Source organism: Sciurus carolinensis, chromosome 6 (assembly GCF_902686445.1).
Source record: "Sciurus carolinensis chromosome 6, mSciCar1.2, whole genome shotgun sequence".
NCBI classification, from domain to species: Eukaryota; Metazoa; Chordata; class Mammalia; order Rodentia; family Sciuridae; genus Sciurus; species Sciurus carolinensis.
Window position 1 is genome coordinate 29,602,874 of NC_062218.1, and position 25,421 is coordinate 29,628,294.

The window sequence follows — 25,421 nt, forward strand, 5'->3', positions numbered from 1 at the left end:
AAAGTAATTCCATTGGTGCATTTAAAATAATATTTGACTTTTATAAGCTTGATTTATATGCATCTTTTCAAGAAGGCATGTGTTATATTAACTGTATCATGGAACCTCAAACTCAGTGATTTTCATAGAGCCTGATTGAGTTAGCATTTGTCTGGCTGCAGGGACAACTAAGATACCCAATTAACTCTGGCTTAAGAAATAAAGATATTTAGTTGTTTCACAAATAAGACATTTAATCAGAGATTGGCAATTGAGGGTCAATAAGTGACTCAACTATGTTGACCTTGTTCTATGAAACTTCCAAGTGATTTTTTGTTGTTGTTTACCTTATAATCAATATTAGGTAAACAAAAATAGTACTCCTTGATGACCTGCCTTCCTTTTATCAGGGAGCAAATTCTCAGAAATTACTTCAACTGAATTTTCCACTTCTTATTGGCCATAACAAGTCACATACCCAACACAAAACCAATCACCAATACAGTGAATTAGGATTACATACCCATTTGAGACCAATCCCCCGAGCCTCCACACCCTCTGATCTGGGAATAAGTGATTCTCTCCTAAACATACAACCTGAATAAGAAGGGAGTATGTCTGTGAGTGAACATTCAATAGGATACAAAATCACTTCAAATTTTACATAAGTTAGCCACCTTTCCAGTGATCAAAGTTGTAATGCTCTACTTATATTGTTTCTGAGAAACTATTAGAAAATTTGTTCTTTAAATTATTCTTTATCATTTAATTCTAAAGTTTCTCTGAATTGCTCAGGTCATCCAAGTTAAATGAACTTTCTTTTCCAAAAAGTGGCCCTTGCAGTAATTGAAAAGTCTTTTCTCCAAGCTAAAACATACCCGAGCTTTTCTCCAGTTTTCATCACATGGTTTTGGAAACTTGTACAGTATCAGTCACTCTCCTATGAAGGTTTTCCAGATTTTCTATATGGTGCCTACTAACTTCATGCTTCCAGTATGGTTTGACCAACATAGCATAGATTGTAATTATTGCTTCCCTTGTTTTAATTTGCTAACCCAATTTTAATTATAGAAGTCGTGTAGATTCACCATATTTTTTAAAACAATTCTGGTGAACTTCTAAAAAGCAGTTTCATTGTCCATCAAATATTTTCTTTTCCAGATCTCCTGAATTCATCCATATCTTCTACTTTGTTCTGAATTTTCTGTTCATGTTATTTCCCCTCAAAACTAAACTGTTTAAAATTATGTAAGAGGGCATATGTATTTCCAAAAGCAGTGTTAACCCCAATTTTTAGGAATTTCCTCCAAATGCAGTAAATTTGTATTCCACATTAATTTGTTTTCCCCTTTAACAATGTTGAAATCCCCTACCCTGTTTCAGATTGCTTTTCTTATTAATGTAGCCTAAGAGCACATTGGTTTTTAAGGCACCACAATTTTAAGATCTCCATGACTTTTCTTGATTCAGTACCAGCTTATTATTAACAATAAGTTATTATCAAGCTGCAATTCAATTGAGTCTCCAGCCTATTGTAGAATTTGTTTAGTTGGTTCAGTGGGCCAAGTACGGGTCTTTAATTTATGCCTAGAACATTTCATCTTCTTGAATTTGACCCATGCTCTAACAAAAAGATCTGTCATCCAACAAATTCAATGTCTCTCACTTAACAAAGTCTAGAAACTGCCATGAAGAATGTTCTGTAAATGTCAGACAGTAATACATGACTCATGTCTGCTGCCAGGAATTTCAGACAATTTCACACTACATTTGTAACGAAGCCTTTCAAATTCATGACCAAAGAGGGCTGCTTTGTCTGCATCTTCCTTTCCATTTTACATAAATGTGCCTTTTGAAACTGATAAGGAATTTAAAGAAAATGGATCTTGTAGGAACTTGAAAAAGATAAGATGACCACAGTTCCAGGTTCCCAGTAGGCCAGCCTACGTGGTATTGCCACCTACACACACACACACACACACACACACACACACACACACACAAACACACAGCTCTTGGTGAAAGGTTTTGTTTGCAGTGGCTTATCAACAGCTGCCAGGTCCAAGTACCCTTCTCCACCTCTGCTTAGTGTCCTTCACTTTCCTGTTCTCCCTGCCTTAAAAGTTCCTGTAACAGTCTAAGTAATGGCCCCTGAAAACATCAGGCCCTCCTCCTTGGAATCTGTGAATCAGGAACAAAAACTTTACAGATATGATTAAAGAGGTTGAAATAGGGACATTGTCCTACACTCTCGGAGAGGACCCTAAATGTAATTACATGTGTCTTATAGAAGGGAGACACAGATTTTACTACCAACTGACAGTAAAGAAGGCAACATAACCATTGAGGCAGAGACTGGAGTGAGTGGGCCACCAGCTAAGGACTGTTGGCAGCCATCAGAAGCTGGAAGAAGCAATTAATAGATTCCCCCCTACAGCTTCCATGATACCTTAATTTTAGCCCAGTGACTCCCTTCAGATTTCTTTCTTCTATAGTTAATCAGACTTCTATTGTTAGTCTTGCTTTTGTTTTCAGTTTTGTAACCTCCTTGAAAACTGGTATTTTACTCTGCTCAGGTTGCTATAACAAGTTACCGTGGACTAGGTGGCTTAAACAACACATACTTATTTCTCAGAGTTCTGTAAGCTGGGGAGCCCAAGATAAGGAAGCAGTATATTTGGAGTCTGGGGAAAGCCTGCTTCCTGATTTGCAGACATCTGTCTTCACCAATGGTAGAGAGAAGCAAGGAAAATTCCAGTCTTCTCTTTTTTTATGAAGCCATTAGTCCTATTTATGAGGGATCTACCCTCAAGACCTAATCACATCCCAAAGACCTCACCCCAATTCCCCACGGCTTTGAGGATTAGGCTTCAGCATATCAATTTTAGCAGGATGTAAATATTCAGTCCACATTAGGAACTATAAGCTTTTGGGTCTTCCGGTGCCTTTCCTATGGTTGGCCCTCAGTATAGGAAAACATAATTCTCAGCAGCCTGTGATGGTTTTTCAAGTTCCCTAGCTTGCTGATCTCAGCACCCTTTAGGATTTATTCAAAATGTGCTTAAATTCCAAGCTCACAAATAGTGTGAGGAGAGGAAGAGAGGCGGGTGGTAGAAAAGGCTATGGGTCCTGGTTTCTCTGATTCCTATTCTCCTTCCCAGGTTGCCTCTCCTCCTGTCTCTTTTCTGTGTAGCATCTCCACTGTGCCTCTAAGGATACTTCTGACTTTCCCCCAAAGGACAATTAATAATGGGTTGTGCATTCAGGAAACTTATTCTGAAGATTTGATGCAATCAGAGTGGGGAGTTACATCACATTCTCACACAGCAGAGCTTAACACCGAATAGCATCCTCCTTGCCTCTTTTGAAAAGACCTATAGCCGTGACCACCAACCAGGGCCATCTCATCACAATGTGCTTCTCTTTCCCTATTCCTTGGCAATCTCTAAGCTCAGTTGTGACAAGAAATTCAGCAACCTCCAGCTTTTTCTTAAACCGAGACTCTAGGATGCCAACTTTGCTATCAGTAAAATATTTTGCTGAACTGGTCATTTGATCCAAAACTCCACCACTAAGCATCAGACCAGACATTTGAAATTATAAAGTTCTCTGTTTTTCACAGACCAATTCAAATTCTTAGGTGAGGATAACCTCTCTCCAGGCCCTTTTCTCCCTAAAAAAAGGGGCAGAAGGAAGTGCATAGTTCCACTTCAAAGCCAGATTGAATGAGAATGAAGATGGGTTATGCAAGCAGTTTACCTTTGGGACTGGTTTTACTTTACCAAGAGATAATGGCCCATGGGATGTACTCGTAATTAATCTTGAATGGACTTTTTTTTTTTATGAGGTTTAATCACAGAAAAAGGAAATGAGCTAATGCAACATGAAACCTCCCAAAGCCTCAGATTCTTAAGTTTTTGAGTCATCTGTGTAAGACTTTCCTTCACTTCCCTAGGATTCAGAGAACAAAGAGAGGGAACGTGCATTGGTTTCCTAGGGTTCACGTGATGGTCACAGACTGGGTGGTTTAAACTACAGAAATCCATTCTCTCCTACTTCCAGAGGTCAACAGTGACAATCCAAGATGTCGGCAGGCTTGGTTCCTTCTGGGGGCGCTGAAGGAAATTCTGCTCCTTGCTATCCTTGGTGGTTGGCCAGTAATCCCTGGTATCCCTGAACTCATGGAAACATTACTCCAATCCTTGTCCTCATCTTCACATGGGCTTCTGCCCAGTGTGTCAGGGTCCAAATGTTCTTTTATAAGGACACATGTTCAACTGGACTGAGGGCTTACCCTAGTCCAGTATGACCTCATCTTAACTAATTACATCTGCAAAGACCCTACTTCCAAATTGACCCTATTTACACTCCGAGGTTCCAGGTGGTTGTGAATGGGGGGTATTGTTCAAGGCCATATAGGAGGGAAGGAGGCAGAGAGGAGGTTAGGAAATTGCTGAGCGCTCTCTTCTTTCCCACCCACTGTGCTTATCTTGAGCACACATTTAAAAAGCAATAAAGCAGAGTGGTTCAGACTCTGGGCTCTAAATCCTGGCACCAGCACCTGCATGTACTTTTCAGACCTGCCTATTACCCATGGCAGGTTCTTTCCCTTCTTTGCTTCTGTCTCCTCATCTATAAAACAGGGATGATCATAGTCCTTATTTCAAAGTCTTGTTGTGAATATCCTGAACAATAATTAATGTGGAACACTTCCTGGCGCATGGCTTGTGCTTAATAAATGTTGCCAGCTGCCTGTATTTTCTCAGTGTTGCTTGCTTGCCTTTGAAGGCATTGGGGACTAAATGCCTTAAGCAAAGCTTCTGCCCCAAAGGTCTAGTAGTGGAGACTTTAACAAGATGAATGACAATACAATTTGTAAATGTCAATGCTAAGTGACGGGTGGATCTTCTGGTAATTGTGTGCTGGCAATTGAAATGGAAGACAAGTCTGTGTGTTGGCAGCCTGTGGTATTCCCCCTGCTAGGGACAGAGCTCAGTGAAGCTCTTGCTGAAAGAAACAATGCTTTAGGTCTTACTGGGACAAACATTTTATGACATTTACATAAATATCAAAATTTAACCAGGGTCTCCCCACAGATCATGTCCAGGAATCCTCACAATGACCTTGTGAAACAGGTAGTGCTGGTCTCATTTTAAAAATGAGATTCAAAGAACTCAGTAAGTGCTTGCTCCCAGGTCACCAGCAGAACCTGGTCTCAAATCTAGTGCTCTTTGCCCAGTGCAACTAATTGACTGCTTAGCTGGACACACCCTGGATCACTTCGCTGCACAACTGCATGAAAGGAAGAGGTAATTTCAGGGCTTCCAGAGATCTGTATCTCCTGAGAATGATGACAATGACAACAAAGTCAGTGAAAATATGTCTCACCTCCATTTGCATCTGCTCTGGGATTTCAAAAGTGGTTTGGAAACTGCTGAGAAAACCTAAAAAATGTTTCAACCTGAACTTGGCTGCTCGCCTTATTATAGAATAAGAAGTGGCTGTCATGAAGTAAACTGTTTATTGCTGAGTGCACCCTGGCAGTGAAAAAAGGAATTATTAATCACTGCACCTGCGTTTATACCATTTTCTTGAAAATGCAAATGATTTTGAACATCAGATGGTCTTCTTAAGAAACGCTTCACGTTTAAGAACTTTTTAAAATTTTAACATTCATTTTCTTTATATTCACCCCTCCATTCATTCTCTATAAATAAGCTTTTAAAAATATAAAGGCTTCTTCCATTTATTTAAAGAAATGATGGTTGCTGTGTAAGGAAGAGAAATAATGTCCACTTCTTAGATATTCAACAAATAGTGTATAAGAACTAAGAGCATTGTTTGGCTCTTTAGTAGTGAACAACCACTAATTTTATTACAGTTAGTGGGAACAGTAGTTGCGGTGCACTGTTTTGAAGGTTCTGGAGTTCTCTGATGGAAACCACTGTGTCCTCTCTCCATCCCCTTTGCTACCACCAACACAGTCAACTTGAGCCAGTTGCCATGGTAACTTGAGAGCAAGGGTTGATGACATTGGGATTTCTAAAGGTAGCACAAGACTACTATTTCCTTCCCAAGGAGCTTATACAAGCATTTAGAGTCAGGCAGTTTGCAGTTCTGATGTGAGAGTTGGAAGAACACAAAACAATGAGAAAAACAAAACAATCGGGAAAGAAAACTGTCTCACATAGGGGCCTTCTGCTCTCTGAGCTTGTGTGGCTGTCTGTCACCTCCTCTAAGCCCACATGGAAGTTAACACCTGTCGAAACCTTGCTGGGAAGGATGCCAGCAGCCATCTCCAAGGTCACTGGAGATGACTCCAGTGAGACCCACTTACAGAGCCCAGCAGGCTTCTCCCCTGAATGGTCTGGATCCATCACTTCTCTTGACAGCTTCTGAAGTAACCATCCTTTCAATGAATTCATTCGTGTATAATTCATGAGTCAAGGGTCTATTTTAATAAATTTAAATAATGAACTTTATGAAACCAATGTAAGAAATTAAGTGAAACCCCTCTGCCCAAGCCTTTCATCTACAGCAATTAGCAAACATTATCCTGAGCTGACCATTTAATTTATAAGGTCTAAGGGATGTGATCTCATTCCTCCCCCGAGATTTGGCCAGGTAATTTTGAACATCTGCAGAGAGCTTCTTAATCTATGGGACAACGGAATTATAGTGTTCCAAAAAGAGGATGAAGTTGGATGGGAAAAGAAATGATGCTATTTTCATTAGCCTCAAATGGAAATTGGCCATTTCCTTCCATTGCAAACATTGGCGATAATTTACAACAGTCACTACAAATTTTTAACCAGTAAAAAATCAGGTATTTTCATACCACCTGAGAGTTGTTGCAGATATCTTGGAAAAGCATTTACTAATATCACTATTTTAAAATAATTAAGACTTGCCTTTAGATCTTATAATTCAATTCACTAGCAAACACATTATTATATCATGAATTCATTTTAAGCATCTTGATAATTGTATTTTATTATTATTGTAGTTTGTTCTGTAATCCTATAAATTTTACTTAATGCACTTCAAAACATTACTCTGAGAAGGGTCACAGGCTTCACCAGGGTGCCAGGAGTTCTATGGCACAAGCAACGTTAGGCACCCCAGAGCAAGAGGACAAATTCCTGGTCCTCGTCCCCATTGGTCTCACATTCTTCTCTCCTCTTCATCTTCAATTCCTTTGCATCCTTCTCTTGGTCTTCCATACCTCCTCCCCTAGGGTCCATTTCTGATAACCTTTCCTAAAATATCAACTAAATGTGGGGCGTTGCTTGATAAACCTGTAACAAGGAACTCCTTGTGCTGTTGCTGGAACAGCAACTTGGAGCTCTAAAGTACTGAAGTGTCTTCTCGGAGCAAAGAAACGCTGTTCTGATGGTGGCGTAGCAGCAGAGGGTTCATGTGAGGGCAGCAGCCAGCTACTCCTGCACATGCTCTGTGATCAGTCCTCTGCCACCCTGGCAGGCCTGTGTCCACGTAAGTTCCTCAAAAAGGGGCAGTTCTTCATTGTCACACAGATGCATCATCCAGAGCTCAGCACTCACAGGAGGACTTTCAATTAACTTTCAGCGTGAGTTCATTGGCCCACCGATTTCAAAAATGACACTTCATAAATTAACAAAGTTAATGCAGAGAAAAATATTGCCTTTATGTTCGAAGAGTGGCTGACTCATCAAACAGGCACCACTGGCTCATAGGGTCATAATTTGTGAAGGGACACCTTGATGCTGAAATTAAGTTTTTAGATCTTGCTTCCTTATTTTTCTTTTTTCCTCCTCTCTCTTCCTTTCCCCTACATCTTCACTAGCTCTCTCTAAGAGCACAATTTAGGGACTTTCTGGAAAGGGTTGGCACCATTCATTCTGTTTCCCAAAATAAATGAATTTTTGAGGGCAGTCGAGACCTGGACTTTGTAAGCTGATTAAACAAAAATAACTTGTTTAAAAAACAAAGCCCAGGGACATAATGCAACTACAGTCATCATGCTCTGTGGGGGCTTTGGTCAAGGCCTGGCACCTTGGGATCCTTATGTGCTCCAGAGTGGTACTGACTTTGGCAGAAATAAGCTGTTGCTTAAAGATCTGCAGATCCAACTTTTCATCTCACATTTTAATTTTAGAACAGGACCTGGTAGGGACAGACAGGTGATGCTGGTCAGGAATCACAGGTTGTTGTGTGGTTGTTGAAGAATGTGAAGAATATTTTTTGAAGTCCAAGAAGCTGGGTCCTGCTCCTTTCTGGGTCCCTACAATGGGCTAGCCTTGGCCTCATTGGAGTATAGTCTAAGTGCTGTGTGCATCACACAGTGATTGTGAGGCTGCAAAGTAATAATGAAAGTGAAAAAAAATTGAAAAACACCTGTAAAAGTTGAAAATTTTCTGCTCAAATTGGTTGCATTACTATTATCTTTTGGAAAAGTACGCTCTTCATGTTTGTTGAACTTATTCTAAAAATCAGTGGTCTCCAAGATTTTTAAACAATTTACCAATAGTGGTAAAATTTTTAAGGCAAAGGTCATGATAGGTTTCTTAGGAATCTGACCCCCTCCTCAGGGTTGCTATGCTCATAAGCTGGAAAGAAGACATTAGATGAAATTTACTGACTTTTAGATTCTAGTCAAAGGAGTCCAAAAGTGAAAGTAAATTAGAGTCAGATTATTTTTTAAAAACCTAATCAGGATTACAAAGTAGACCCAATTGTTAGTAGGGAGTCATTGAATGTTTTTGAGCAGTGGAGTAACTTAACACACCATTAAGGAGAAGAAACTTGGCAGGGGTGAGCAAACTGAATTGAAGGGAAAAGAAACTACAGACTCAGCAGGTAAATTGTGACTATAATATTTCAGATACAAGGAGCTTCCTCTTCCTTGCCCGAGAGCTGAGCCAACCAAGAAAAACTTTCGAAGTACATGAATATTTTTCTTTCTAACCCCTTCATCGTGCCATCCTCAGATCTTCAATAGGAAACCCACCGGCATTGGCCCTGCAACAGAAAGGATTCCCCCTTCAAGTTTGTTCCCACCCCCTACAAAACACCCTTCAGTTTGGCAAAATTAGATCAAATCCCTTGCCTGCAAACTGGGGCTGCTGGAGACCTGGTTCCCACCCCCAGGAGGACTTGAGCTTTCAAAGACGATCCAAGTGTATACAAATGGACCTGCAGTCAATGAGATCTTTGCCATGTGACCTCAGACAGTGTCAAAATGCTGCCCCCAGCTCACCCTGCATGCCACAGCTGCTTCCCGTTCTCTGGATCTCTGACTTCTGTCCAGGGGACAGGCGGAAACTTCGAGAAAGGGGTCTGCATTTGCTTGCCTGCCATAGTGGAAGTCAGGCTTCCCTGGGAGAGACCAGTGCCTGTTCCCATAGTTCTCACGGGAGAAAAAGGAACCAAGGACAGGTCAGCAGGGCTGGGCGTCCTTCCTGGGACTGGAAAATCCTTGTCTCCCTCTAGAACCCTTTGTTCATCGGGAAAGTGGGGCCCTTTCTAGGGGTCACTGAATTTATGAAGGTCAACTAACTGAGCACAGCCTCTGGATCCTTGCAGCTCACCTCTCTCCACAGTTGAAAGTAAAATTGGCAATTAAACTATTGCTGCTAAGCAGTTGTCCCTTGAGGCTACTGATGAGCCAATTGTTCACAGATTTGAGAGGCTCCTCTATTGACTGGTGGTTCTTACTAAAAACTATTATCTGGCATTTGCAGCCTGTTTGGAATGTCAGAATTACAAGGTCAGAAAAACTTATCTACAGGCAAGTGACACAGAATGGAGCCATAACTCTCCATGGACTCAGGATCAGGATACAGAGGACCAGCTAGACACCATCTAGTTGGTCTGGAAAGTTCTCTCACAAAGGACAGGGGTTTGGGCTGAGACATTCTTCCCTTTTCTCTCCATCCACCCATGGATCACATGAGATTTGGGGAACAGGAAGTGTGGGTTCAGGAGCAGTTGTTACAGAATTATTTTCCCCTCAAAAGCCAGTGTATTTATATGCCCCTTGGTTGCATGGGAAATGCCCTAACTCCTTTTCTTCATAGAAACCCTGGAGACCTTCCATTCCTCTGTCCACTGTGAGAAGCACCCCGATTGGCATCATGAAACTGCAGAAGAACAGGTTCATCATGGTGCATTAAAGGGCTTCACCAAAATGACACTCTCTGTCCCCCCATGATGTTGTTGTGGTTTGGGGAATTTTAATGAGCTCATAAACCATTTTTATTGCTGTCCTTGTTTGTTTTGAAAACATCAGTAATCAGCAGATCCTGAGTTTCATTTCACTCTTCCAGCAGGACCTATTTAGGCTTGGAAACCTGGACAGCAATAGTCTCTTCCATGAAAGAGACAAGGAGTGAAGAAAAAAAATCACTTCCTAAAATGCTTCGTGTAATGAAGAAAAGAAAGTGGAAATCCAACCTAGTAACAGAAGGGAGACCAAGACAGGAGGCCTCTTGGTGGATGGCCACAGCAAAGTGACTCAGAGGTCAGCCCTCAGGAGGCCTTATACTTGGTTGTCCCCAACTTGAAATTCCCATCAAATGCATTTGCATTTTGTACCAAACCTCTCAAATTATGTTTCCATCCCTGGCCAGTTGGTCTGTTTTCGAAGTTTCTCTTTGTAGACTTAGAGGACAAGGAGGGAGCTCAGGGGAAAAAGTGATCACCTAAGACTGTGTAATGTTAATTTTATGACTCAGTCTGACTGGGACTTGCGGTGTTCAGATTAAACACTATTTCGGGTTGCGTCTGTGAGGTAAACTGACTAAAGCTGATTGGCAGTCCCCGTGCCAGTCCATTGATGGCCTGAATAGAACCAAAAAGTGGAGAAGGGGGAATGTGTTCTTTTCCTCTGACTGAGCTGGGGCATGAGTCTTCTCCTGCCCTCACCTAGGACTTATGCCATCAGGCCTGCGGTTCTCAGAACCACACCACTAACTTTCCTGGGAATCCAACTTTCAGATGGAAAATCTTGGGACTTCTTGGCCTCTATACTCATGTGAGTCAATTCTTTATAATAAATTATATATGTGTGTGCCTGTTTCTTTTGGAGGCAGTGAGCCAAAGTCTTCCTGGGACACGTCAGACTCCAGCCTGACCCCTCAGGTTCCACTTTGAACAGGCAGGACCACTCCTGGGAGAACAAGTCTGTCCTGCTGCAAAGATCCTCATTCAGTTGATCCCAAGCACTCTCCAGGCTACGTCATGAATGGCTTTTGGACGCTTAGGAGGCTCCTCAGAGGATCCAGACTCGGGGTAGGCCAAGAAGCTATATTCACAAACTGCTTACCACAAACTCGGTGGGTTAAAGCAACACAATAATTCTCATAATTCTGGATGCCAGAAGCAGAACTCAGTTTTATGGGTCTAAAATCAAGATGCCTGGAGGACCCAGGAGAAAATGTGTTTCGTTCTGTTGTTTTGAGAATCTGTTTCTTGCTTCTTTTGGCTTCTGATGGCTGCCAGCAACCTTGGCTTGTGACCTGGCTACTCTCATTTCTGTCTTTATGATCACCTTGATCATATCGTCTCCCTCAACCTCCCTCTTCTAAGGACATTTGGTTACATTCAGGATCTACCCAGGATTATCCCCCCATCTCAAGATCCTTAGTTTGATCAAATTTGCCAGGTCGCTCTGCTGTAGTAGGGAAAGTCACAGGTTCCACAGGTTCTGAAGTGGTCACTATTCAGGCTGTAAGACAGCCAGTGTGAAAAAGTTGGTGCTCTGCCAAGAAGCCCAGGGCTTTCCAACTGCCCCAGCATGTGTCCCCCCATTCCAGGCCACAAACCACCGCAGCACCATAGCCACAGATCCACACCCCAGCAGCACCACCTTCCATACCTCCACCCACCCCCACTTGGAAACAAACACTTCAACAGGGGAAAGAAGAGGGAGGAGAGAGAAAAGGGAAAAGGGGCAAAAGAAAGGAGGACCACCAGGACCCTGCTCTGTGCTGACCTGGTTAATACAATAAACTGAGTTGGGACAATATGCTAATGTCTTCTAATGATGGCAAGCATAATCTCTTTTTATAATTTTTTTTTTGTAATTGTAGATGGACATCATGCCTTTATTGTATTTATTTATTTTTTACTCTTCTAATTTTTTAATTTGTTCTAATTAGTTGTACATGACAGTAGAATACGTTTATACATTCTGATAAACATATTTGTTTATTTTTATGTGGTGCTAGGGATTGAATCCAGTGTCTCATGCGTGCTAGGCAAGTGCTCTGCCAAGGAGTTACAGCCCCAGCCCGCAAGCAGAATCTTAATACATAGTTTGACACAAAGAAGGAACCAATCAGATAATCTCAGGCCCTGGTGAGGTCCACGAGAAAGAGACTATTGGCTAAGCACTAAAATTAAACTACAGTTGGCCCTCCATAAAAAGGATTCCACAACTACAGATTCAACCAAGTATGGGGAAAACGGCATCTGTACTGAACATGAACAGACTCTCTTGTGGTTATTCCATAAATAATACATTGTAACAATTTATAATGCAACATTACATTGTAACAACTTACATAGCATTTACATTGTATTAGGCATGATCAGTAATCTAGAGATGATTTAAAGTATACAGGAGGATATGTGTAGGTTATATACATAAACGCTATGCCATTCTGAGCACCCATGGATTTAGCCCTCCATGGGGGTCCTGGAACTGATCCCCCATTGATAATGAGAAATGACTGTATTGTCAATTTACCAATAGGTGGGGGCAACCACTGGAACCAATTAAAGGTAGCAGCTTGTGCCTTCTATAAACCCAGAAAGTCGGCCTAGGATGAGCTCTGCAGGGATCAGTCTTTCTCTGTTCAGCTTGGGAACCTGGCTGACAACAAAACAAGGCCTGTGGGAAAACGAGGACAGGTGGCCCATTATTCAAAGAGCTGCCCACTCAACCATCTCCTCTGCACAGTTCACACCCCAGAAAAACAGCCTCAAGTTATTCACCAGTGATAAGAAGCCTAGACGATGTCAGTCCCTTGGAAATGGGATTGGCACTCTGGGGGAAGTTTAGCATAATTGGATGCTGTGCTCAGTAAGCCCTGAGCTCCAGGAAGCGTGTGGAGTTGTCCTCTGTGTCCTTTCTCCTCGAAGGGCACCTTCTAATTCCCACCCTTCCACACATACATGCAGCTCCTCCCCCCAACCCACCCAGTTCTGGCTTCATCTTTGAGATTCTTTCGGAAAGGGTACAGGAAAGAAAGTAAATAAATTTTTGAAGGAAAAGGTTAATGACATACTAGAAATCAAATGGGTGCTAGTTATAATTTGTATTGCAATTCAGAAGGGGAAGAGCTTTGTGAAGGAGGCTATGCTTGCATTTGCCTTGAAAGGTGAGCCAGACTCAAGCCAAAAGAGGATCAGGCTGTCAGGTGGGAGGGCTTGAGAAAGAACAAGGAAAAACTACCTGAGAGACAGCAGGAAGGTCAGTTGCACCAAAAAGGAGCAGCTGGAATCAGGAGTTCTATGAGCCTCTGTTAGTGCTGTGGTCTGATCTCAAGGGGACAAGATGGTGGCAGTAAGAATGAAGGGCAAGAAAGGCAACAGAGTTTATGTGGCCAAAAGAGTTATCCATCCACACAGCCTCCAAAGTGTGCTCCCAGACTTCTCATCCACTGTCCCCAGGCCACCCTTGATTCTTTTCTCACTCACTCAAAGCCCCATAGCTAAACACCAACTGCTCTATTTTCAAAGAATATCCAGGTCAGATCACTTCTAGTCTCCTTCAATGCTACCTGCCTAGTTTGAGACAGCGTCTCTTGTCTGCCGCTGATGTAGCTCAGGACTGATCTCCCTCTCTACATTCTTGCCTCATTACGTTTCACCCTCCACACAGCTGCGTAAATCAAAGCAAGCAACTTCCCAGCGTAAAGCCTCCAAGGCTTTCCACGGTCTCCGGACTTAATCCAAACTCCTTGTTAGAGCCAAAAGGTGCTCCCTGACCTGCCCCAGCCTTGACGTCTGGCTTCGTCACATCTCCGACCACTCCAGGCTTGTGCTGATGCTCCTAGCTCCTGGCAGCGTTCACTACGCGCCAAGGGCTTTCTAAGTGCTTTATGTGCTGTAAATCATCGCATTCGCCCTCGAAGCAGCCCTCGGAGCTAAATGCTTTGTCTATCTCAGTGATGAAGAAATTGGGACAGAAAGAGCTTACACAAGTTGCAGAACTGGGGAACACCCAACTCCCCCGTTGTGCCATATTGCCATGGTTTGAGTATGATTTGTTTGTGTCCCCCAAGGGCTTGGTTTTGAACTTGATTCCCACTGTGAGGTATTTAGAAGATGGAAACTTTATCCAACTGTGGTAGTTGAGATGGAACTTTGTAAGGTGGTGAGGATTAGCTAAATTCATCAGGGCAGATTCCCCTTGATTAAATACTGGTGACTTTATAAGAAGAGAGGAGACCAGAAGGGATACACATACTCTGTCTTGTCATGTGATGCTTTGCACAGCCTGGGAATCACCAGGAAGGCCATTACCAGATGTAGGCCCTTGAGCTAAATAAACCTCTTTTCTTTATATAGTTACCCAGCTTCAGAGATCTCACAATGGACGAATAATTTCACATGCCCATCTCCATCTTCTACCATCAATGGAAGCAAGGATGTAGATCTGTGGAAAACTGCTCAGGCCATGCTGCAAGTAAGAAAGGCAGACCTCCTTGTGTGTGCCCAGTACACACCTGGAGGCTGGCACTCCTGTGAGTTACATGTAACTACCAGTTTGAGAAAAAGTGTGTGCTATCTCTGCACCATGTCTCCACCCAGGAAGATTGCTGCCAATGGGAATCACACCTGGAGTGTTACCTGTTCTCCGTAATCTCTGTGTGTGCAGAAGCCAGAAACCTCTGGAAAGTTCATTCACAACCAGCTTTGTGTTACCATTGCTGGTGTCCATTAGTGGAAGTGGTCCAAGCGAGTCTTCCTGGCCACCCAGAACAGCTGGCCAGGACGATGTAAACGAGGCCAGGTGCTAACTGCCTAGCTCAGCAGCTGAACTTCAGAGACTTAACTCAACCCTTGGCCCCAAGAATCTGCACAGTTTGTATACCTCCTTCAAGAGGCTAGGAGACAAATACAGTCTACACAGCCATCCCATTAGAGACGAGTACTGAAATGTTCTTTCTTGCAGAGTTTGAGAATGTTCATGGTCAATCAACCTAACAACTTGATTTATAAAACAGCTGGTGGAAAACTTCCAGAGAATTCTTATGTTTGAATCTCATAGAAAAATTATATTGCTATGTATATGAGTGTTTTGGATTTTTAATTTGTTGACATATTAGTATTAAAACATGAATGAAAATTTATCAAGCAGAATCCCACCATCCTAACATTACAGTTCTCATTTTACAATGTTCCCTTTCACTTCCCACCCAAATGAACACACATTATCAAGTCTTATACTCTATGCACAGGATTGCATTCTGCATTTAAATGATGTCGTCTTTAAAAGTTCTAAAAGTCTTTCTAAGTCTAGTTTTTAATGCCTGTATTATTTCTTTTAAAGAGAACAAGTAGAAAAAAGTAGAGAATTCCAGAATCATCAGACATTGCTGCTACTCATTGCCACTCACCCCTCCTCACCACGTGCTCTAGCTGAGTCATTCTTGAAACCTTTGGCCTTGACTTATTCACATTCTTAAAACTTCCTGAGGACCTCAAAGAGCTTTGGTTTGTGTGGTTCATATGTGCCAATATTTACTAAATTGGAAATTGAAACTGATCTTTTCTTTTTAATATTTTCAGTTGTAGATAGACACACTGCCTTTACTATTTTATTTATTTATTTATTTTTATGTGGTGCTGAGGATCAAACCCAGTGCCTCACATGTGCTAGGCAAGTGCTCTACTACAGAGTCACAACCCCAGCCCTGAAACTGATCTTCTATTAAAATAAAGGAGGATTCTATGACTTGTTATCATAACATAGTTCCATTTAAAAAAGTAACATACTTCCAAAGCAAAGGAAAATTTAGTGACAACACTGACATTACTTTTGTAATTCTGCACATTTCTTTAAAGTCTAGCTTAATAGAAGACATCCTGAACCCTATCCCTGTTTATGTATTTAGTCTGTTATAATATGTTGCTTTGGTTGAAGAGTATGAAGAAAATCTAATCTCACACAGATCTATATTGTCAGCTCTCCATACCCCCAGGTTCCACACTGCAGACTCAACCAACCATGAATCATAAACATTAGGGGGAAACTGCAACTATACTGAATGTGCGCAGTCTTTTTTTCTTGTTATTATTCCCTAAACAACACAGCACGCCTATTCACATAACATTTAACATTGTGTTGGCTATCATAAGAAATTCAGAATTGATGTTAATTTATATATGAAGGGATATGTTTAGGTTAGATGTAAACCCTATGCTGCTTTATATGAAGAACTTGAATGTCTGCAGATTTTTTTATGCTTGAGGGGTCCTGGAGCTTATCCTCTGTGGATTCTGAAGGACAACTACAACTGAAAAAGGGAGAAAGGGAGAAGCATTTTTAATAGCCTTTTCAGATAACTGAGGATATTCTTTGTTTCTATCCAAAGCTTGGCAAATAAAAGTCTGCTAAAGATTCACCACAGAGCTGGGGGTGTAGCTCAGTAGAAGAGCATTAGCTTATGCAGGGCTCTGACTTGGACCTGCAGAATGTGGGTGACATATAGACACACACAGGCACACACAAAAGACTGACTGTAGTGTGGATCTTAAACAACAATGAATTTTCATAGTGTTACATTAAAAGTCACTAATGTTTCTTGCACTTGGAATGGATTTTTTACCCATGCATGATTTTGACAAATTATGTTAGTCATTTAGAACGTACTTGTTAGTTTAAAAAGCTACCTAATGTCGACATTTTTCATTATTAAATACCAAAAAAGTTATGTTTTTCCATATCACCATGAAGATCATCAGAAAAACCTTTAAATATTGGGAAACTCATAAGCTCACAATGTGAACACAAATTTTCCAAAAATCTATGTTTTTGCTTAAAAGTTTGACTTTGGGACTGGGAGTAGATCAGCAGTAGAGTGCTTGCCTAGCAGGCATAAAACCCTGAGGTTTGACCCCCAGCATATCTCTCTCTCTCTCTCTCTCTCTCTCTCTCTCTCTCTCTCACACACACACACACACACACGCACACACACAAAGAAGAAAAAAGCTTGACTTTTATCATTGACAACATGCATTATCAGTTGTTTTTCTTGAAGTGACAGACTCACTATGTATTACTTTCATAAAATGTCAGCAAAATAGCCCAATTTGAATGTATGGTTTGTCAGTCATTTGTTAAATAAAAAGGGATTCTATGAAAAATGTGATTAGTTCAACTTGTAACTCAAATAATTATGCAACTGTTTTTCTTTATAATAGCCAATGTAACCAGATTTGAAATAGAAATGCTTTATATATAATTGCCATTTCATTACACAGAATATCAAAAAGATGAACACAAAATTGGCATTTCAAAAAGAAATTGTGAATGTCTGGTAGGAAAAACAAAACTTAATACCAAATGGTATTAATGCACAAAGCCACAACTTTAGTTCATGTTAGAATGCCAGATTTAGACACTATTGTTTTTGTATCACACACTGTAAAAAAAAAAAGAAAAAATGCAAATAGTATCACGGTAGTATTATGAAAACAATTTGACCTTGTAAACCCTCTTGGTGGCCCCAGAGACACCCAAAGTCTACGGATCACAGTTGGAGAAACAGCACTCTAGGGAAACACTGGGATAGGCCACCTAGGCAAATAAACACTTCCTACCAGGGCTTTGGTTTCAGGTCCCAGTCTAGGAAGAGCTGAGCTGGACACATGTGAGTCTAGGACCCTTTTGTCCCTCCATGACTATTCTAAAAGACAAGGAGGGTCTGCTGGACCACTGTTTCCTGGGTCATGGGATTTTTCTCAATTCTCAAGACCCCACCAATCTGGTAGTGAAAAGATGCACCTAGAGCCATCCCCCAAGGGAAAAGTCTTCTCCTTCTAGCCCGCAGCAGAGTTGTCCAAAACTACTTCCTCCTTTCCCTTGACTGAACTATGGTTGAGCTGTGCCTTCCCACGGCAGGGAATCCTCCCAAAGGAAGCAGCTCCAAGTCTGCCTAATTCCCCACCTACCTTGGGCCAAAAATATGAGCCAGAGTTTTTAGTTCTTCCCAGGTACCAACAATGCATCCCCTAACAGCTTGATCCAACAATGTACTCGAAGCAGAAATGGGCAAGCGGATACTTGAAGTCCTCCCTACCTAGCATTTGGTAAGAGCCACTAATACTAGCAATTCCCTTATCATTGAACACTTGTGTTGCTTCTAATAGTTCACTATTATAAATAATGAGACAACAAACATCTTCAAATGTATAGTTTTTCACTGGTGAACTTCTTTCTTAAGGTTGATCTTTCTACTTATTGGCTTTAACCAGCGTACATCTAGCATCTAATAGAATGCTTTCATGTCATAGCATTTGGTTGGCTACTAGAGAAATCTATGATTTGTTCATACCCACCCTTGAGTCCAATAAGATTCCAGTAAGAAGAACTCTTCTGTTTTTACAGAAAATGTTAGTAATGCAAGTGGCATTGGATGATCAATAGATGCTCAGTTCCTAAGACAGGAAAACAAAGGTAATGCTGAAGACAGCAGGAAGTCACAGATGAAGAGAATTCTAAAGGTCCATAAAAATTAGACTCTGTGATGTGATAAGGTAAATGGGCCAAGAGTTAAAATTTCAGATTTGGAGCATTAATGCAAGAAACTATTCCATAGTACAGTGGTTAACAAATGTAGGTTTGGGTCAGATGTATATACTCAGTGTCTAATTCTACAATTGAGGGATGTGACCTTAAAAAAGTCACCTAACTCTCCAAATTTTTATTTCTTATCTCTAAAAGGGAAATTGTAAATGTTCCCCTGACAGGAATCCTTCTGGACAAAAGAACCCCAACTGATGAGATGAAGAAAAGACAATGTCAAAATGCATTCTCTAATCTCTGTTCTTCTGAGGTGAGGTTGTAGCTCTTTCCCTTGCTGGGGGAAAAAAAAATCCTACTCCTCTCCAGATGTTCTGCTCTCTAACAATCCCTTCCCTTCCAGGTCCTAGTAACGCTTTCTTCCCTTGTCACTCTGGCCCTAGGCAGTAGCTCTGCTACAGTAGGCTCATGATCCTTTGCACTGTTCCCTATGGTTCCTCTATTCTTGCCTCGTAATTCAGTAATTAAGTTCTTGGTAAATAAATTCAGCTCTGATTATCCTACTTTCATGTGCCACCAATCCTCACATTGATGCAGTGTCCTCCCCTGCTTTTCTCTATCACAGGACAGTACAGGACCTCTGGTGTCCAGGGGATGCAGCCAGGAAGAAGACTGGAAATGCTACATGGTGGAAGGTGGACACTTGCCAATGGATACTCCTTTCCCTGCCATCAGTGCCTTCTGTGGTTCCAGCCAGGTAACTGACTCCTGGGCTGCAAAAGTCAAGTCCCCTCCCTACAGCTTCCTGCAGTTGTCTGTCTCCTGGTTGCCTCACTATTACTGTCTGGTCCTCACCTTTTTCATTATCCACATAACCAGTTCTATGGATTAAATTTCCCTTGGTTTAAATACTTAGAGGGATTCTGTTTTTCTCGTTGAATACATTCTCCAAGCCTCAGTTTCCTCATCTGTAAAACCAAACAAAATATATATATATATATATATATCTCCAGCCAGGCACGGTGGCACATGCCTGTAATCCCTGTTGTTGGGGAGGCTGAGACAGGAGGATCGAGAGTTCAAAGCCAGCCTCAGCAACGGTGAGGCATTAAGCAACTCAGTGAGACCCTGTCTCTAAATAAAATATAAAATAGGGCCAGGGATGTGGTTCAGTTGTGGAGTGACTCTGAGTTTAATTCCTGGTACCCACCCCCAAAAAATATATATCTCCAATGAATATTGTGAGAATGTCACTATGAGAAAAATACATTGGTAACTGCTTGATAGATACTAACCGTCATTACTCTTCTCAGAGTTTCTGATGGTCCTTGGGATAAAGTCCACCCTCTATAGTATGACTTATAGAATCTGGTCCCTGGCTTCCCTTCCAGTGTCATTTTCCCCTCTTTTTCTCAAACAGACATCCCAGCCCTACAGAACTTCCAATTTTTCTTCTTTGCACCCCATACAGAAACTTCCATGACCCATTTTATTTTATTTTAACTTTTCTCTCCATCTTTTCTGCTTATGCTGTGGGGTCCCAATACTTGTTCATAGATGGCACATAAATATTCAGTGAATATACAGAGAAGGAAGGGGGAAAAGTGAGAGGAGGACAGGAAAGCAAATAATCGTGAGAAGCACCCTGTTCCTGAGATCCTGGCAAAATGGATGGTTGTTACATTTTGGATGTGGACTGTCCCCCAAAGGCTCATGTGTTGAAGGATTGCACCCCAAGCAGCAGTAAGAAAAGATAGGGCTTTTGGAAAGTGGTTGAATCTGGAGGGCTTATAGATTAATCCCCTAAGGGATTCATATTTTTTTCTCTAAAGACATTTTTTTTAATTATTTAAATTTTTTATTTTTATTTTTTACAGACTGTATTTTGATTCATTGTACACAAAGGGGGTACTATTTCTGTGATTGCGCATGATGTAGATTCATACCATTCATGTAATCATACATGTACATAGGGTAGTGATCATATTTGATGGCATTACTGGCAAGTGTGGAAACTGTACTGTTGGGCCTGGTTACTGGGTTACTAAGGCCATGCCCCAGAAGGTCCTTCCTAATATGTTCTTTCACTCTTTCTTCTTTATAGCTGCTGTGAGCTGAGATTTCCTCTGCTGTGCTTTTCTGCCATGATGCTCTGCCTAGAACTTCATGAACTGAAACCTCTAAAACGATGAACCAAAATAAATCTTTCTTCCTTTAAATTGTTTTTCTCAGGTATTGTCACTGTGATGAAAAGCTAACACAGTAGGTCAACAATTTGAACCAGTATTTATGGCAAAAGCATGGATGATAGCTACTTTTTCACCAAAAGACAATGAGTGGGAAATCTAGATGGAAAACAATGCCTGGCTGTACAAACAAAGAAACCATAAAGTGAACATGAAGCAAGTTTCCAGCCCAGTGAGGAGCTCTTTATTCACTTCCTGCTGACACAGGAAGTGCTCCTCCACTCCCATTATGCAAGGTAAGAAAGGCAAGTGGCAGTATCAGGTTGAAATGGAATTGGGGGAGTATGCTGGCTGAGTGTAATAGAAACACAAAGTTGTAGGATTTGGGCATAGTCTTTAGGTCAAAAGATTCAGAGGGCTTTCAAAAGTCCTTTGTCTGAGGAAAACACCTCTCTTTCATTTCCCTTTCCCCACTGGGCTGGGGTTCTTGACCTGACAATCAGTCACCTAATTTTCTCTCATCCTGATGCTGGACTCCATCTCAGCCCAGGTCAGCAGGACATTCAGGCTGGATACCCCATAAGAGGGAGGCCAATTACCCGCTCCCTCTCCAAAGCTGGCAAGGACTGGGCAGGGTGCGACTCATGTTCCTGTTGTGAAATGGAATGTACAAACAGGGGATGTGATTCATGTCTGTAGACACACAGTATTCCTGACAGCTAATCAGGAAATGCCATTTTATGTCTGGTCTAGTAAAATGTCTTCAGAAGTTTTATAGAAGCCGAATGGGAGCAATTGTTTTAAGTAAGTGCTTGTTATCTCTTTGAGGACTAAGACCACACTCTTACCACCAAGTTCTGAAAAAACTTGACACCCCCTCCTCTTCCTCCTCCTCACTCCCTCTCCCCCACGCCCATTGCCAACACACACACACGTGCATGCATACATGCAAGGACGCATGAATAGTCTTTGGAAGGAACATCACACAACATGAGGCATTCTTTAGACACAAGTATGTTGTTTGTTTTTAAGGCAGAATGAGTTTCCCTTAATTAATAGGACATAAAGAAAAATATTTAGAAGACTTGTGTGAACAAATAAATCCAGTTCTCAACTGGCACTCTATAAATGGGGAAAGGGGAGACAGGTAGGAAGAAAGATCATGTATAAACGAAGTTCATGTATAGCTTAAAAAGTGGCTTCCCCAAAAGGAAATGAAAAGTGCCTCTCCAATCCAAAAAAACAAAGTGTATCTTATTATGTATTTGTTTATTTATTTTGCAGGGAGAGACCTAAATTTACAAAAAGGGGTAGATATCAGGGAAATGCAAGATCTCATTGGAAAATTATGGAGTTCATAATTTACTGGTGACAATAGTTTATTGGAAACATTGTCTGAGACATCTTAACAGAAATGAAAGTATGCACTTTAATGACAGTATGTAATTTCATGGTCAAAGGAAACCATGAAGATAAACACTTTCCAGGATCACAGGACAACAGAACTTTTGCTGGATGTGTAAATAGTGTTTGATTGATTAATAAGGCTGCATTTTCAATTGCTCAAGATTTAACAAGACGGCAAATTGGACTTGTTTAGATTTCTCCTTCAGTTCAGCAAGAACACTTTGATGCACTTTCCCACACTCAAGGAATGGGGGAAGCTTCCCTTGACCCTCTCCCAGACTCCTTAGCCCACCAACCCTGAAGTCATCCACAACTCAGGACACACACAGGTGGCCTCTACCTTGAGGGGCATTTATTCAAAGACTTTTCTAATCTACCCAGAAGGAGGATCTGCATGTTTTTGGAAAGCTAGTTATCCCACTCCTCAGAAAAAAGGAAAACAAAAACTTTGCTTCTCTGATCAGAGAGGTGCATTCATTGTCCTTTGGAGACACTGCCATTCAAGTTCAAGTGAACTCAATTCACAGGTGAGTCTTCTCCCTCTCTGCCCTGTTTGTCTCCTTTATTGAGCATGGTGATGCTCAATCCTAGTCTCATCCATTCCATTACTCACCACATCTGGCCAGCTCTTGTGAAGGTGGCTCCAGTTGTTTTTCCTAGCTTGGTCCTGTTGCTTGGCATTAGTGTATTTTGATAACCTCCACTCCCCTCAGGGTCTCCTCTGGCTCCTGAAGTCCAGACCTCCCTGAACTCTTTCATTTGATGCTGCCTCTCCATAACTACTCTGCGTCCTTTTGTTCCATGTTGAGTCTGAACACCTCCTCAGGACTTTCCATGACCTCCTTATTCTTCCTCAACCATTTTCGTTATCTACTATTCCAAAATACTCCCTTCTCTAGTACTGTCAATTTTTCCTTCTGCTGGTTGCGCTAGCTTCTATCTTCCTCCTCTTGTCCATAAATTTCCCTCTCCATGGACATTCTGCAGAGTACACCTCCCCATCAAAGCCCAGCTTCTCAGGAAGTCTCCCTCCACGACATCTCTGATTCTCCCCTTGCTGTAAGTTCCCCCACATGTAGATTTTGTGGCACTCAGCTTAGTCACTGATTTGATACAGTTCTCCATCATTTCAAACCACCCCATTTGTATGAATCTTGTCTTCCACCTATATGATAAGCCCTTCAAGGACAGAAAGTACATTTTCTCTGCTTATTTGTGACTCTAGAAAAAGTTTAAGAGAATGCATGATTCAAGTTGGACCCACTGACATCAGTGTATAGTGAAAAGTCCTCTGGAATCAGAAAAATTCCAACTCTGCCACCTATTCATTGTGTAGGTGAATCACCCTGCATCTCAGTTTTCTCACATGTAAAATGGGGTTACTAATACTTGGTAGAGTTGCTATAAAATTAAATGTTAAAAATTAAGTAAAACCTCTTACTGACTCTGACCCATAATTAGACGCCTAAGAAATGGTAGCAATTTCTCTCATTATTGAACTCTGGAGGAAGTAGGTGGGCAAGATTCAGTTCTGCAAACGAATTAGAGTCCCTATAGGAGACACTGAGTCTGGATCCCTAACTGATAGGAAGAGAAGATGACTTCCTACATTCTGGGCTCAAATGTGGTTGACTTGCATCTGGGATTGGGTTTACCTGTCTGGAGGAGGTTTACATTCTAAGGTGAGAAGGAAAGTCTGTCCAGATGGGAACATATCAAAGGTTCAATCCAGGCTCAACTCAGAAACTCCTTGCGTCAGAAATAATGCAAAACCTAGTTGTAGAGGTCAATATTGTCATGTAACAGCAATCTAGAATCCAGGTCCTACCAGCAGGAAGCACTAACGCCCCAGAATGAGAATAACAACATCAGGGCTGAGAGAAGGCAGTGGCAGTGTTTCTCCACAGAAAAGCCACAACTATTATCACATAGCCCCCTCCTACAGGCAAACCCATAGCTACCCTCCATTCTAGTCACACCCCATGGGCCTGGGACAGTGGCCACTCCCTGATGTTACCAGACCAGCATGCCTCACAGCAACTTGCTGGTTTCTCCTAATTCTGACAATGTTGATAAACGATCTCCCTACTAAACTCTTCTCAGTCTGAGAACACATCTGCTTCTCTCTGGGATCCCAACTGATAACAATTATTATTTCTCCTTCACAGATGATAGCACAGAACCCCAGAAAAGTTAAGTAGTACCACCAAGTAAGTGATGGACTTGGAATTAAAACCAGCTAGGCAGGGTATTACAGAGCTGGGCTCTATATTTTGCTGCAACTTATGGAAATAATCAAGATGTGACCCAGAGAAATACCCATGATTGTAACTGTGTCCTTTCACATCTTGCCAGGCTATCCCTACATTCAGTGTGGCCAGTGCTCATTACTCCAGGTCCCAGCATTTTGGAATAATAACTAATTGGCAATTCCGCCTTTCTAAAGAAAAGTACAAACCCTTTCCCAGGCCAGTGTCTATTTAGAATGATTTCTGCTCAACTCAGTTCAGTCTCAAATCAGACTGCTAGCCTTCAGAAAGAGGTGGAATGAGAAGAATGCTCGACTCCTCAGGTCTGTTGCGAAGAGATAGAACTCATGGTCATTTCCTGTTTTTTCATGGTCTCCTTTTCGCCCTCTAAGGATGAAGACAATTCACAAAGATCTTAATGAAGCTTTGGATGTAGAGGAGCAAGACTTTTGCTCTGCATCTGAGCAACATTTAACTTGGTTGATAGAAACATCTAATAAATATACACAAGTTTCCTTCACATGCCTGCCATGTTTTTTGAAGGGTCAGAGTTTCCTTTTATAAATATCACGCAATTGCATTTTTTCAAAAGTGAAAAAAATAAAGTTATTGAAAAAAAGAAGAGAAAAGTCACATCCAGTTGAGTGTCCATTATTAATTCTCCTTCAGAAATTGATACCAAATGAAGTAATTGCTTGTAAAAAATAATATTCTTTATATTTATCGGATAATTATTTAATTCACATGAAGTGGTTGAAGCCAGGACTGTGGAGTCGAGCAACCTGGATTCATATTCTGGCTTGATCACTCCTTGAGTTTAGATTCACTCAGAAGCTGGTCCTGAAATAAGAATTTGAGTATAAA